We start from the raw sequence: 15000 nt of genomic DNA on the forward strand, positions 1-15000 counted from the left end.
TATTTTCTAAATAATATAATGTTTAACAATACAATCATCAATAAACACGTATTATAAACCTTTATATACACTATGTACAATTGACCTGAACAAAGGAGGGAAAAAATTAATAAAATATATGAAATTAGTAACAAAAATTTATAATATTCAATTAATAATCTATAAAGTTACACATTATTTAGGGTTCATTTTTAATGTCTCAATAAGAGTTACAATTTTTCCCAAGGATTGTTCGTCCATGTTTTAGGTGAAATTCGCGATTCCTTCACCTTGATTTCTAATGCCGCTGTTTCTTCCATCAATCTCAAGAATTCTCCCAGAGTAGGTTCTTGTGAAGACTTTCACTTTCTAGTTGTACATTTCCTTGCCACAGCTAGTATGAACCAAAGTAGGTATAGATATTTTTTATTCATTTCAATAGTATCATTAACATTTAAGAGGACTAAAGATTTGGTTAAAATAAATGTATCTGTGAATATAGCTTGGAGAAAAATAATAATTTCTTCCCAGAATTTTTTTTATATTAATACTATCAAAAAATTTATGAGACCAATCAGCTTTAAAGTTTAAAAAACATCTCCAACGAATGGATTTATCAAGTGAATTGAATTTGGCTAGTTTATTAGGTGTAATAAATGCCCTGTGAATATATTTCCATGTAAATATTTTCCATACTTGTAAATTAAATGTTAAGTTAACAGAACATAAAATATTTGTTTTACTCTCAATTGATAGATTAGTGTGACATCCTTTTGCTATGAAATTCTAATATCTTGCATTACAGTTAGTTTTATGTTATCAATATTTTGTATAATTTTGAAAGGAGATTCATCCAATTATAATTCTCATAAATAACTTCAGATATTAAACATATCAAATTTGGACTAGTTTTATAAGGAGAATTAATAATTTTACTATTAAGATCATTAACATATGATAATATGCTTTGTAGTATCAACCAATCTGCTGATGGAATGTCATATCTATTCTGAATCTGTTGAATGTCTAATACTACTTGATGCTCTATACAAGTGAAGTGTTTCCCCTGCCATCTAGTTAAAATAACATTATGAATTGTATTGAAGAAATTCTTTGTAGAGCTAAAGGGTATTATCAAGTCTAGCCAAATCTTAATATCCATGTTAGTATATATAAATCTTCTGAATAAATTGTAAATATTATTTATATAATTTAAGTTTGTTGGTTTTGTTATATTATATTGAATATTAAAAGTCAATATGTGCCATATCCTACTATTTAGTTCACTTAATATACAAATTTTAATTATTTTATTTTTATTTAGAAAAATAATAGTGTACAATGTTTTCCATGTTGAAAAATAATTAGCATATATCCAATTAATGATAGTTCTTAATATGGAAGCTTTTATGTATGATTCTAGATATGGAAGTTTAATTCCACCCATTTCCCAAGATCTAATAGGATGTGTATAGGCTATTCTATTTCTTTTTGAAACCAAAGAAAGTTTAATAGAATTTTATTTATTTATTTCAAAATTTTCTTGTTAGGTACTATAGGAATAGCTTATGCAGTGTAATTAATTTTTGGAAATATTGTCATTTTTATTATTTGTAATCTGTCTTCATATCTCAAGAACATTTTATTCCAGCTTACTATTAACATTTTTATTTTATTAATTATGTTGCTATAATTTGTGGCTAACGTAGATTCCAAATTATCACATAGTGTTATTCCTAAATATTTTATTATGGGAACTTGTTTTCCTATTACACAATTTGTAGTTAAGGTAAATTCTCTCTTTTTATTCAAATGTATATAATTAGATTTTCCCTTGTTAAATCTAAGGTCTGAAATATGATAAAACATTTCCACTATTTCATCTAGTTTTTGTACTGATTTCTTTGAGACAGATAATGTGAGTAAAACATCATCAGCAAATAACATAATTTTTGAATTGAGCTGACCATATAATCTATGTCTGATATATTAGAGATGTGACGTACTAATGAGGCAAATAATTCAGTTCCTAAGGCAAACAGGATGGGAGACATTGGACATCCCTGCTTTGTACCTTTGGTTATTAAAATAACCTTTGAGGTAAATGGTCCAAGTTTTACACAAGCCAAATTGTTTTTATAAATATTCTTTATTAGCGTAATAAAATTAATAGGAAATTCAAACAATTCTAAAGTCTTAAAAAGAAAATCCCAGCTCAATGAATCAAAGGCTTTTTTCTATATCCAAAGCTACTATTAGAGCTTCTTGGTTGTTTCTGTTTAGAAAATCTATGAGTGTTAGAATTCTTTGTATATTGTCATGTGTGTGTCTTTTATAAATGAATCCTGTTTGATCCTCATTTATTATGTGTGTCAATGATTTTTTAATTCTACTGACTAATATTGACATAAAGATTTTATAATCATTGTTAAGTAAAGATATCGGCCTATAAGATTTACACTGTAAAGGGTCTTTGTTTTCTTTTATAATGGGTGTAATTAAGGAGTATCTCCATGAAATTAGAGTTGTGTTTTGTGCTAGACTTTCATTCAAAGTTTTGTGAAACAATGATATTACTGAAGATAGAAATATCTTATACAATTAATTAATTATTCCATCAATCCCCAGTGTTTTATTACTTTTACTTTCCTTGATTTTTTGAGTAATTTCTTTTAGAGATATTTGTTTTTGAATATCTAACTTTAACTTTTTGGGTATCACCTTTACCTTTACTAATTTCAGGTTTAAGTTTGATGTATTAGTTATATGTGAAGTATCATTATAATGGTCAGAGATATAATGTTTAAAAGCATCTGGTATATCATTTATATCCGAAACCTTTTTGGTTTTTTTTTCCTTCCTTCATGTATAATACTTGTAATGTTATTTTCAATTGAATGTTTTTTTTATCTTATTGCTAAATTATGCATATGTTTGGGTGATACTGTATAGGAACTAAGTTTTAACTTTTCTACAGCTATATTAGTTTTGTGAGTTAGGATTTCATTATATATTTTGTTTAAGTCTTCCAATGCTTTTTTATGATTATTTTGTGTGTAAGTAGATGAATTAATAGTGAGATCTGTAATTTGTTTTTGGGTGTTATGTAATTCCGATTCCCATTCTTTTAGCTTGTTTTTATAACATGAAAGAATTTTTTCCATTTAGATAGGCTTTCAAGGTATCCCAAAGATTAATTACATTTATTTCAGTAGTGTAGTTTATATCTAAAAGAATTGTACTTCTGAATCTAACCAAGGTTTAAATTGTTTTAATTTTGTAATGTAAGCTGGAAGTCTTGACATAAAAAATAATTTCTTATAATCTGTATGTATTTTCAGAATTAATGAATTACGGTCTGAAAAGGGACAAGGGATTATGGAAATTTTTATTATTTTTGAATTTAGCTCTTGAGATATGAAGATTTTATCAATTTTTGTATGTGTCCCAAATCTGTGGTCTTGGTGTGAAAATAATAATGAATTGTTCTCCTTATAACTAAATGTATCAATTAGATTTAAACTTTCTTCCCATTTCTTAAGTATCTTCCCTATAGAACTTACACATAAATTTATTTTTGCTTATGATCTCTGATTTATGCATTATACAATTAAAGTCACGTCCCAAAATCAAATTTCCTTTATATACTCTAGTTATTAGACCCATGTGCTTTCTTATTGTCCCAACCCTAATCCCGGAAAATCAATATATATTTACTAATGTCCAGAGTCTATTGTTATATTTTACTGTTACTTTGGTTAGGAGTCCTTCTTTATCTTCATATTTGTAAATGATTTGAGGCATAGTGACTTTTTTTCCATAAAATTAAAGTTCCCCTAGCCTTTTGCTTATATAAAGAGTGAGATAAGATCATGTATTTATCAGAAATCCAGTTAAAGGTATCATTTGTTTTGAAGTGAGTCTCTTGAAGAAATACTACTTGTACTTTATTTAATTTCATATATCTTAATAAAGTAGATCTTTTCCTTGGATTGTTTAAACCATTAGTGTTTAAGGATAACATAGTCAAGTCCATTCTCAGTATTTAACTTTGCATCATATTTGTTTTGTATTATATGTTTTAATACCATACCAAATGTAAAATGTATAACTACTGTGTTAATAATTGTCACTATAGTCAATATTTTAATTTTGATCAAATAACTTAAAATAGAGTTTAGTTCAGATCAATAAAAAAAAAGAAAAAATAAAGATGCCAAAATTACTTGTATAACAACAAGTATATACATTTTTTTTGTAAACCCTCTAATGTACATGAAGTGAAATACACTTCCAATCTGCTAGATGAGAAGAAATCTAACAGAGTGGCTACCATAACTTCCCTCATGAAAAAAAAGAAAAAAAAACTAACCCCTTTCGAGCTCCAGTGCACCTTTTTCTCTTATCTTGGAGATTTAACAATATTAGTTATTATTTTCCCTATATAACTATTAATAATGAATTAACATAATGCATGGAAATGAGTATTGATTTGGTAATACAATTTAATTTTAGATTAGATTAGACTTCTTTTTAACAATACGATCATCCTATCATGCACTACTTAAACATTTATAAAGTAAAATCTCATTTATAACACAGTAAATGTTGCTTAACATTAGTTTTCTTTAGCCTGAGAGTAGTATATATACATATTAATAGTCTCCAATATTCTGATATGACCAATATAATAATGATTATGTCAGATAAACACTCTCCTACATACTAAAACTATATTATAACTGAGTTAAGTAGATTTAGAAATGTATTAATAAATGAAGATAAATACAGACAAGTCTATTCAGAACACTTGAATCATACTGCATAAACTATGTAGTCCATAGAATGAACCCTCAGAGTTGTGTTCACTAGAGATGATAATGTAAATATGTTTGAGTGAACAATACATGTCATAAATCTTTACGTATCACAAACATGCTTTCAATTAGAGACAAATGAAAGCACAACCAGATTCAGTTTATTTTATGTCTACCCATGTATGTAGTTGTGACAAAGTAAAAGAAAAAATGTAGAAAGACAACATTAGACCATAGTGATCACTCATTGATGATGAAACAGAAGCAATTTGCCCTGATAAGTGGACATGTGGCTGAGCAATTTATAAACTTCTTAATACTAATGCATAGTTATAATATCAATTCATATAATGAGAATATCATCACAGAATATTGAACATAATGCTAGCCAAGACAGAGTATTACTGAAGCTGTTCTGCACAGCCACAGTTCCTTAGGACCTTTATAATAGAATGTATATCAAAGAATGTCGTGCAGCAAGATATGAGTAGGCAGTCTCTCTTCTTTGTTATTAAATTGTTAAAAGTAATGACACTAAAAAATACAAAACCTATTAAGCTGAACAGTGCCTTAAGAAATCTCTCTATCTCATATCTATTTAATTAGTGTTCTACTTGAATTTCTCATCAAGAATTACAATTTACAAATCGGTCTTATTTTACTACTTGAAGCAGTAACAAAAGCAGACCATGAAGACATCTTCTCATGGGCCCTTTACTGTAAGGAAATAAAGATGACATTCCAAGGTGAACTCGTTTTACCAACCACCTCACTAAGAAACTGATAACCTTATTATGTAAACAGCTGTCAATATTCTGTAACAATATCAGCTGCATAATAGTCAGCTATACAACTGTCTGAAGGATTAAAGGTAGTTTATGTAATAAATCCCTGCCTTAACCAGATGTGTAGCAAACAGAATATCTTTTAGGATTTGTGTTTCTTAGGAACCTACGTCTGTAAATGTGTAATTCAAACAATTCTTGTTAAGAATGAATGACATCTAAACTACTTTATTATGCTAATATATGTACACTTTTACTATAGGTTTCCCAGTACTTCCCTATAATCAAGGCAACTCCCACAATACATCAACAGGCACTCGCAAGACTGTCTGAGATGCCAATTTTATGAGTTATACAACCATGGCTTAAAGTTTTGTTGGTAGTAAATCAACTGTCCATTACAGAAAATAAGTACACATGCCCACACAATTTAGTAGTGCAGTTAAACAGCTACTTGCATGTTGGTATAAGAATTTTGGCTAATTACCAGCATCTTTGCCACTTTACTGAAAGTTGAACCCCACTTACCAAAGATCAGAAAGCACTAAAGTGTGAGGACAGTAATCAGTAATTTACTAGCTACTGTATTCACTATTTATTTGGTTACTACTTAATCAATTCAAATGAACATGTCTAGGCAGTGTGAGCAGAGGAAAATAACATCACTGCACAGTACAGGGTTTATTATGTTATCTAATAAAGCAATGTGCACATTATATTCAAATAAGCAGGAGTTATAAGTACAAGGTAATAAGTCCCTTTGTGGCTTCTGAAATTAGATGATTTCTGTTACCAGGTTAATGAAGTATTCAGTATAATATGTTTAAAACCTGTCTTAGTTTTACGTATTATGTGCACAGAAGTATGTCACAACTGCAGCTGATGTGTGCATCTCACACACATATTTTCCTATTTACACCTGCAATGCTGTAACAGATGCTTACAAAACTATCAGACATGTCATTTTACTGGATCACCATAGCATAGTGTATCTTATAGCCTAGGTAGGAATAATTCAGAAGTAAGAAACGACTGTGTTTACTTCAAGTGTAACAATGTAGTCTGTAATGCTTCTGTTACTTTTTAATTGGATGTTATTCATTGTTACTGTAAATTCTTCTTTTTTGTGTTACCTACATGAAAAACAGCTGATCTGTCACTGATTTCACACATATTCTTTTTATTTATTTAAACAAAGTCAGGGTTTGTAGATTTTAATAATCCAAAGACCATGTTAAATGAGCTTAAAATATACTGCTTGTGTAACTATCACACTACAAGTGCTACCTTAACAACAGACAAGCAGGGGAGTCCTTAACTGACTATTTCTACCTTAAATCTTTCATAGCAGACAAGGGAAGCTCTAACTGGTGCAGGAGAATGTTTCAAATAACAACATTGTCAGAACCCAGTAACTGAACTCTGTTTACAGTGACTCTAACTGTTTTTTCCACATTTATGTTACATTTATTTAAAAATATGGATATCTATGTAACTTTTTAAATGGGAATCTGAAGTGTAGTGAAGTCAGTAAGCCACAGAAACTATGATTAAAAATTTTCAATTCCTATTATGCAACAATGAGGTGAACTAAATATACTATTAATAAAAAGGGAGATGAGAAAAAACATTTGTGTATATGTTGTCTCTGTTCTTCCTTTACATATAATTTATTATACTAAAGTGAAAGATAACATTTGAATCTGGTTTTCCTCACTGCCTATGAATGAGATGTAACTATATTTTTAGAAGTCAATCCAAGTTATAAAACCATTTAACATTATCAGACACAACCATTACACTTGTGATGACTATGTTGCATAAAGTATAAGTTTAAGAAAAAGTATAAATGTCTCAGAGTATAATAGGCAATATAATAGATAAAATACATACATTTTGAGGTAAAGTCCAGAAGTCTGTATGCTTGTTTATTCTTTGAGAGATTTGGAAGACTGTGTAGTTTTAGAATCAGTTCTTTGTTTCTTTTTCCTTACATCAGACCAAGTATTTTTTTCTGGAGATCTTTTCAAGTTGGTGGAAACAGTCCAGTCTATTTCTTCAGGAATTGTGATAATATTAATATTCTTGATGAAGGTAGAAGCTTCTTCAATGTTGTTAAAGGTTCTCAAGTCATTCGAACAGAAAATTCTGATTCTAGCAGGGTATACCATCTGCACTTTTATTTTATTTTGTTTGAGAAGTTTCACTAATGGCCACGTTTTTTTTCCTTATTACTAACACTTTTGCAGAATAATCATTGCCAAATCTGATCTGACTCTGTTTATATGCTATGGGGCTTTTTCTCCAGGCTGTTTTTAAAATGAGCTCTTTATCCAAGAAGGACAGGAACTTTACCACAATTGATCCTGGTGGTGCATTAGGTGAAGAGGGTATAGATTTTCCTATGGCTCTGGGAGCTCTTTCTATTCCATTTGATAATCTCTCTTTTAAATCAAGCACTTCAGGAAGCCAGGAATTCAAAAAGGTGATGATGTCTTCTCCCTCAGTTTTTTCTGGAAGGCCAAATATTCGTATATTAGTTCTCCTCTCCCTACTCTCTAAATCATCCACTTTATTAAGTAGCCAGTTATTTTGGTGAAGTAAGAATTCTGTCTGATTTTTCTCTTCTTTGAGTCTTCCATCTCTGTCATTTAGTGATGTCTCCATATCAGGTAATTTACTTTGTTGTTGTTGCAGTATTTCTTTTAGTACATTTGTTGCAGTTTTCCTTGAGACTTTCCAAATTATCAGTGAATCTATCCATTTTCAACGACAGTTCATGTAATGTGGAAGGCATCAGTTGTATCTCCTTCTTCAAAGTGGTTTCTGAGTGAGAATTCATTAAACTGGCCATTACCAAACAGCTGTGTTGTTCTCCAAAATGTTTTGACAGGAAAAACTCAATAATATTTCTTGAAATTTGGTAGAGTTGTAGCTCTTAAGTTCCTTAATATTTTGTTTTCTATTTCTGGTTAATGAAAATATTTTTTCCCTGTTTTCTAGTACTGTTTTGTGGAGCTCTAAAAAATGTTGCTTATCTGCTTGCCATCTAGGCTCCCCCCACTATTATTATTATTATTATTATTATTATTGTTATTATTATTATTATTATTAGCATTATAGATTGTGCTTTTAATAGGTCAAATATGTTTATAACATAGGGACACCTAGTAATGAATGAACATCACTATGTTGGTGTTATTTTGTGCTTAAAAATGCATTATGGGCACAAGAAGTGTGTCTGTATGTCTTTATGGGCATGTGCATATCATTTAAAAAGATTACAGAAAAAATGGTTCTCACCTGCTCATTTATGATCTGATTAATTGTAGAACAGAATAATTTTCTCTTATTGAGGTGAAATGCTCATAACTGAATCTACGTTGTTTTCAGGGTCTACAGGTCCAATGCAATAAGAAAGCAAATATGCTGATAGAAATTATTTACATCTGCATCAGGAAATTCAATGTTGTGGTGATGTGATAGTTGCCTCATTATTTTACACACATTTTAAAAGACTAACAAGAATCTTTTAACATGCTTTGTCATAATTTTTCTTATGTGGTATTAGATAAAGGATACAAGCATGCATATAAATAACTGCTATCTTATGCTGACTAAGGATAACCGGCATTTGCCTCTTGCTGAAAAAATCATAATGATAGAAGAAGCACTTTTAAAGTCTTTTTGCCCTAAAGCACCCTTTAGGAAAATAATGCTGAAAACTCTGTGTGCAACTCATTGAAATTCATGGTGGCTTAGCTTTCTTTTTTATACTGCTCAGAAAGGCATTATGACTTTCTCATCTGTTTATTTAATACATCTCACTGTAAATTAATCCAATGCCTATTGCTATAAAGTATTTTATTAATCAGGTTGAGGGTATCTTGCACAAGTTATGTTTGGTGTCACACCATACAATAAGGTTATTATAATTTCAGGGATGAAAAGACCTTCTTCTTCTTTCTGCTTTTAGGAGTCACCACAGCGGATCATCTGTCAGCTCATGACTGGTAGTGGAGTTTTACGGTGTTGAGTTGCCATCCCGGCGCCCAACCTTCCACAGAAGGCACACACACACAAACACACACACACACACACAAACACACACACACACACATTCACAGCTAGGACCAATTTAGAGTGTCCAATTTACCTACAGCATGTCTTTGGGATGTGGGAGGAAACAGGAGCACCCAGAGGAAACTCATGCCACCACAGGGAGGACATGCAGACTCTGGACAGAAGGCAGCACAGCCGAGAATGGAACCAGGGAACATCTTGCTGCGAGGTGGCAACACTAACTGCTGCACCACCGTGGCCACCCGTCAGGGATGAAAACACCAAAAATGTTAAAAAAGGAAATAAGCCATAGCTATAACATTAGTTATTCATAATCCAGGCACACAAATGTTGTACAAGATGATTCTTAACACAGCAAACACAATATTAAGGGAGTAAGTCATTTATACAAAGTTGAATGACATGGATTAAATTAGAATAAATATTAATCACAAGTATCCATGAATAAAAATATATCGTTATGACGAAGTGTGGCATTAATGATTTCTGTCTCTTTTGAAAAAACGTTGACTTTTCTAGCACACGACATGACTTGTCATTGTAGTAATACTACTATTTTATCTTGTTTGAATTTGAATACAGCTTGGCAGAAAGCTTTTTTAATTCAAGTTTTAGGCATTTGAAGTTTAGTTGCAAAATGACAATCTGTGGATAAACTGAAATATAATATATGCCCTTTCAAATTTTATATTTATTTTCCTTAATGCAATAATGATTAGTTATCTCAGCACAATTTAAAAACTGGAGGAGGAAGTGATCACATTTCCTGGCATGGATGTCAATTCCAAAATCAGACTATCATTTCTGCCCATTAGTTGTTACAATTCAGCTCTCGCACCATCAAAATGGTGAGTTGTTATGCACAGACATTGCTTTCCCCTATTGCTGACACTAATGGTAATACAACATATTTGCAAATATCAAAATTTGTGGTCACATTTAATTTAGAGTTCGATGCGTGGTGTGGCAGAGTGAGGGGCAATGACAGGCAGTAAGCAGCAATGACATAGTCGCCCTGCTCGTCTCAATAATCACACGAGAAACTTGTTAGTACTGGAATATGGTAGAATAAAAAAATGCTAAGTAAAAAAACAGCTCATAGTACAAACAGTTTTACAGATATGAAGCTGTGTGTTGCATGTTAGAGGTGATTGAAGTGTCTGCACTAACAGGTGTTCTGGTTCAGGTATATATTGAAGCACTCCCTGTTTTCCTTCTTTGATTACTTCATGTATTGTGATGGATGATTTATTTACTCCCGCACTTTGATTTAAATGTTGGGTTGATAAACCTGCTCTTTTCTCATTTTAGTGTTTGTGAGAAGCACATATGTGTGTATGAAAGTGAGGTAATTCTCAAGCAGTTTTGCAACATTTCAGCAGCTCCAACAGCTTAGTGTAGAGCAGCTAGAAGTGAGATCTGTGGCATCTAGTTCTATCACCTAGCTGAAGCTGCACGTCTTTAATGCTGTGCTCATGGATAGTGAGTAAACCTTTCCCTCAAAGGGTCTTAGTTAGAATAGTAATTCACCTGAGAATAGTAATACACCTAAGTTCTGATTCAGAAAGTCTGTAGATGCACAATTTACTTCTCTTTTGTGCCTTATCAGTGTCAATACTGTATTTACAGGTGGAAGACCATATCAAGCTAAAGTTATGGACAGACTGGACCAGTATGGATTCACCATAGTATTTCTGCAAACTGTTGACAAAAAAATCAATTAAAATCAAGGGGTGAAACATAGGGTTACATATTACATTATCGAAGTTTCAGTAATTCAAATACCATATGGTCGACACCATATGATCGAAGTACTAAAACTTTGAAAATGTAATAAAAAAACCCCAAAAAAACAAAGAAACAAAATTAACTCTTGTGAGCAGCGGGCACACCCCTCTGTACCTCCTTCACCCCCCCTACTTAAATATACCAACTCAGAGATCGCACTTTAATGGAGTTAAGTGCAGGAAAGGGAAGGGCATGTTCAACTAGTCCATTTGACTGTGGATATTCTGGACTACTAGTTACATGTATAAAGTCCCATTCTCCTGCAAATTTCTGAAATAAATGACTAGCAAATTGAGTACCATTGTCAGAAATAACTTTGTGTTGACTACCATGGACTGATAAATTACATTTTAACTTAGTAATAACAGTAGTGGATGTTAGATTAGGTAGTAAACCAATCTCAAACCAGTTCAAATAAGAGTCTACTAACAGTAAATAATGCTGATTGTTCCACTCAAATATATCAGTGGCTACTGTTGACCAAGGTAGTTCAGGAACTTGACTTAGCTGAAGTGGTTCTCTTTGCAAATGCAATTTAGTACTATTATATACCAAAGAAGAAGAAAGTACTTTGTCAATGTCTTTCACTAGTGAAAGCCAAATTACTACTTTTCTCACCCCTTTTTTGATAGATTTGGAGCCTGGGTGACCACGATGCAAGATCTGGATATATTTATGTTGTAAGGAAGCAGAAGTAACGATTTTAGGACCTTTGAAAATAATGCCATCTTCCTTCAACATCTCATCTCTGTAAGAAAAATAGGTTTGCACTTCAGGTGGTACACTAGATTGCTTTGATGGCCATCCAACATTAAGGTAGTGGTTGAGCTTCTGCAAAATTGGATGAGTCTTTGGATGATCTCTCAGCTCATCAAGTCTTGTTGTAAAAAAATTATGCACTCCCATTACATCAAAGTCAAAATTCTCTGCATCAAACTGTTCCGTTGTATTTCTGCATGATCTGAATAGGTATCAGTCAGATAAAGATGTTTGCCTTTTGTACAGACCATTTTGAAGTTGTACTTTTGCAGTTTGAGCATCATTCTTTGTAATCTCAATGGAGTTGTATGTAGGCTTCTGTACAATAGTAACTAGAGATTGCTAATCAGTTTCAATCTGAATAGCTTGACCATAGACATAATCATGAAACTTTGAACATGCAAATACTATTGCCAAAAATTCTTTCTCAATTTGAGCATACTACATCTCATTTTGGGCAAGTGTTCTAGATGCATAGGCTACTAGTCTGCCTTCCTGAAGAATAACTGCACCAAGACCAAATCCTGGTCCATCATGGGAAAGACTGACTGTTTTATTGACATCATAGTATCTTAATAAAGGTGGGTTGGCAATTTTCTGCTTAAGGTCTTCAAATGCCTTCTGGTTCTGTTCCAACCAAGACCATGTAACATTTTTGTATGTTAGCTCTCTTAAAGGTGCTGTCAACTCCCTGAACTCTGATATGAACTTGCCTAAATAGTTAAACATGCCAAGGAAACACTCTAGAGCTTTAATATTGTCTGGCACTGACATCTCAAGAATGGCCTCTTGCTTAAACAGGTCTGGTCTTAACTCAGTGCTGGTAAATAATAACTTACATATTAAAGTTCTGGTAGTCTGAATTTGTACTTTAGAGGATTGAACTTTTAAGTTCACTTTACATGCTCTGTCTGGAACTCTCTTAAGCTTTCTGTCATGCTCTGCTCCACCATTGCCTCCAACCAATAAATCATCTACTATTATGGCACAGGAACATTCTGAAAAAATTGCTCCATTGCACACTGGGAGACTTCACTTGCAGAATTTATTTCAAATGGCATCTTCAGGAATCTATATCAGCCAAATGGGGTACCAAAAGTGGTTAGTAATGAGGATTTGCGATCAAGCATTCCTTGACAAAATGAACTTTTTGCATCCAAAACAGAAAAAACAGTGGCCTTCAGTATTAGGGCTGCAACCTCTTCAACTGTACGTATTGGATGATGCGGTATCTTTAATGCTTTGTTCAAATTTCTTGGGTCAATACATATTTTGATTTCGGCTGAGCCTTTCTTGTGGACTGCTACCATGGACCACATCCATTCAGGTAGTTCTGTAACTGGACAAATTACACCCTGCTGCACTGTTTTATTCAACTGAGCTTTGATTTTATCCTGCATAGCGATTGGAACTTTTCTTGCTGGTCTGACTACTGGATTGACCTCTGGGTCTAACTTCATAGAATACACAACTGGAAGTTTGTCCAACTTGTCATCGAAAACATTAGCATACTATGAAAAAATGGCTTCAGAAAAATTGGAACTATTATTTGCGCTTATACGATGAACTTCTTTGGTAAAAGAAAGCAGATTCATTCTCAAACTGTCTCAGAGACCCAATAATGACTGCACAGGTCTTGGAACCACATAGAATAACAAGTTGTAACACTTCTTAGCCAAATAACATGAAAGCATCAGTGAGCCTTCGGTTTGAATTTCTTCACCTCCATAAGCAATAAGTTTAACACCACTAGCCACATTGAGTTGTTCATTAGTTCTCACCTTAACAAATGTGTTTACTGTTACAACATTACACTTTGAACCAGTGTCTACTTTGAGCTTGGTAGATTTACCATTGATCTGGACAGTACACAACACTTTGTTCTTTGCCAGCAAATTCACTGCATCAACATTTTCACCAATCACTGATACACCATCTGTATGATCAACTTCCTTTTTTGAGTGACCCTTCTTTATAACTGTGTGAGGCTTACTTGATTTGCAAAACTTTTGAACATGGCTCATTTTTTTACACTTGTAGCATTGCTGGCCAAATGCTAAGCATTTTTCTCTTTTAGATTCATAGTTGGCACTACAGTTGTGACAGCTAACAATAAAGCTGGATTGGGGCTTTGATGACTCATGCTTGTATTTCACTGAGCATGCTCCTTTCTTAGAACTTGCTGAAAAACTACATGGTTTCCCTGTTGAACCAGCAGGGGCTGTGGCTGCCATGTGCTTAGGCCTGCTTCTGTTTGCCATGTGTTGCATGCTATCTACATTTGCTCTGGAGCCTGCTGAAACCATGTTCTTGTCACTTGCAAGCATACTTGTATGCCTTTCTGCAATTTCATGGATTTGACAAATCTCAATGGCTTTACACAATGTTAAATCATTGTCATGAAGCAGGAGCTTTCTCACAGCAGCATTATTAATACCACATACAAGCCCGTCCTTTATTAACTCATCTTTTAAGTCACCACACCAACACATTTTAGTTTTGTCTCTCAGGTCAGTAATGTAAGCTGCAAAAGTTTCCCCTGGTTTCTGATCTCTTGTGTTAAACAAATGCCTCTCTAATGTAATATTTGTCTGGGGTTGCATATTTCCCTGAATTTGTGGTTCAGACACTCAGGGTCTTCCCTTGATTCAGCCTGTTCAACAATATGATGATTTTCACCTTCTCCCTCATATACTGCTGGTTCATGCACAAATAAATGCTCTCTTTCAATGGCCTCTGACCCAGCTTGGTTTAGCAAAATGAATGCCCTGGTGCATGCATCTTTGTCA

The sequence above is a fragment of the Protopterus annectens genome, chromosome 11.part0 (assembly GCF_019279795.1).
Source record: "Protopterus annectens isolate FY-2018-M chromosome 11.part0, PAN1.0, whole genome shotgun sequence".
In the NCBI taxonomy this organism is placed as follows: domain Eukaryota; kingdom Metazoa; phylum Chordata; order Ceratodontiformes; family Protopteridae; genus Protopterus; species Protopterus annectens.